Genomic DNA, 2,140 nt, shown 5'->3' with positions numbered 1-2,140 from the left:
ATATATATATATATATATATATATATATATATATATATAGGTATATGATGTGTGTGTATGCGTTTATGTGTATATACATGTGTGTATCACATTTGATTTTCTTCATGCCAAGATATTTCCAGTTTTACAATAACCTTGAAAGATTTTTGGCGTACATGTAATTCTCTCAAACAACAGCACCATGCACAGTAACCAGAAGACGACCCCCTACAACAGGAGCCACAGCACAGGTAATATGTTTTCGAGGAGGAATGGAAAAACAATGAACTCAAGAACCACGGAGATCGAGAGAGAGAAAGAAACAAGGATGCTTTACCTTTAAATATGTTGCCAATGGCCACCACCATCGACTGGAGCGGCTAGTCCAGTTCACTTAATCTATCCTTGTCTGTCACTATGTGTTTGTCTTTCTAACTCAATGTGCTAACCAAAATTAGGAGGAATCTGCCTTCATTGTTTCAGAGAGAAAAAAAAACCCGACAAATTCCTGCCATTTTCATCAGTCAGACTGCCCTGATGGTGGCGGCGGTGGTGATGATGATAGTGGGAGTGGTAGAGGGAGGACCACGATAGTAGTAGTAGCGATGGTAGTGGTGATTATTTGCAGATGTGTTAGACACATCTTTCAATTTATCCAGAACGTATGAAGAGTTATTCACTGTCCAAGGTGAGGAATTTATTAAATATTGATAGAATAGAAAGAGGAAAATGGAAAGAACGAAATATATAGAACGACAAAAAAGAAAATGAAAGAACGAAAGAGAAGAATTGAAAGATAGAGATATACAGAAGGTAGTAAAAGAGAAAGTTAGAACGATGGAAATAGGGAAAGAGAAAGAAAAGAATGAAAGGGAGAGAGAAAAAAAGGAAGGAAAATCGAAATATGGAAAGAGAGAGAGAGAGAGAGCTAGAAGAATAGAAATATAGAAGTATGGAAAGGGAGAAAGAGAAGAGAAATGATGAAAAGTGAGAGAGAAAGAGACTTACGATGACGACTGTCATTTATGTCAGCTATTTGGGAGTTTTGAGTGAGGGTTGGAGTGGAGGGGGAGTTACAGTCTAGGTTGTACAGTCTAAGCTCACATTTGTTCTCACCGCCATACACACACCCCTCCCCCTCTCTCTCTCTTTCTATCTCTCTTATTTTAACCTCTCTCATTCTACAATTGTTATCTCTTTTTCTCCCTCCCGCCTTTTCTCGCTCTCATTATAACTCGTCATCTCGACTAATTCATCACCCTTTCTATTAAACTGATGCGATTGAAGCGAGATTTGCCTTCTCTCTCATTAAACCTTCCTTAAAGTGCACCTTGTCTTTTTTTTTCCCACAAAGGTCATACTGTAGACCAGTGGTTCTCAACAATTTTTTTTTCATCTCTGGACCCCTTTAATTCCTGTTTCACCTGAATGAACTCTCCTTATATATTTAGAATTAAATATTAGGAATTGTATTTAAAAAATTATTAAACTGTAGAAGCAAACAATGTGTTGTAGAAGTATGACTAATTTATTGCAGTAAAATCATATATGGACCTCCCAAAGGTCATGTGGGACCCAGTTGAGAACCCCTGCGGTTAGACGATCTCTTTTTTAGTGCTAGCTCTAGTCGATCAGGACTGACCGGCGGTCAAATTACATTCTATCGTTTCAGAAGATGCAAGTTACAATGGATGAAGTAGTCCAGGGTACATTTTTTTCACATTAGAAAATGAACGGGGTATTTCTTTTTTTTTTTTTTTGAAAATTGTAAACGTATAATGGGTCTTGATTAATTACCTCCCCCTCCCCCCACCTGAAATAGTACTAAACAACAATTGTGTATCGTTTAATGAGGTTGGCTTATTGATTTGAGGATGCCGATACTGCGGCTGCTGCTGATAACTGTATCGATGATGGTGGTGGGGGTGATCTTCACACACACACACACACACATTCCTTTCACTCACTCAAACATACACTCTTTGTCTACACACACAAAACGCACACAGACACGCTCCACATTTACACGCGCGCACACACACACACACACACAAACACATTTACACACGCCTTAAAAACGTACACTCACTCTCTCTCTCTCTCTCTCACACACACACACACACATCAATCCTTGATCCTGACTTCCCCTGCTCCCCCCCGA

The 2,140-nt window shown here is 39.1% G+C and overlaps 1 protein-coding gene across 2 annotated transcripts in view; it reads right to left on the bottom strand.

Moving 5' to 3' along the window:
* The window catches only part of LOC106883744 (zinc finger protein Pegasus), a 103,549-nt gene extending 102,433 nt beyond the window's left edge, over positions 1-1,116 (bottom strand). The window contains exon 1 of one of the 2 annotated variants that reach the window (XM_052965978.1): positions 317-1,116. The gene's annotated coding sequence lies outside the window, so the exon portion shown is untranslated. The remainder of the gene's footprint in view (positions 1-316) is intronic. The other variant, XM_052965981.1, reaches the window with a different exon arrangement.
* Between the last annotated feature and the right edge of the window lie 1,024 nt (positions 1,117-2,140).

Source organism: Octopus bimaculoides, chromosome 3, assembly GCF_001194135.2.
Source record: "Octopus bimaculoides isolate UCB-OBI-ISO-001 chromosome 3, ASM119413v2, whole genome shotgun sequence".
In the NCBI taxonomy this organism is placed as follows: Eukaryota; Metazoa; Mollusca; class Cephalopoda; order Octopoda; family Octopodidae; genus Octopus; species Octopus bimaculoides.
Note: the sequence above shows the minus strand (reverse complement) of the source record. Positions and strands in the feature narration are given on the sequence as shown.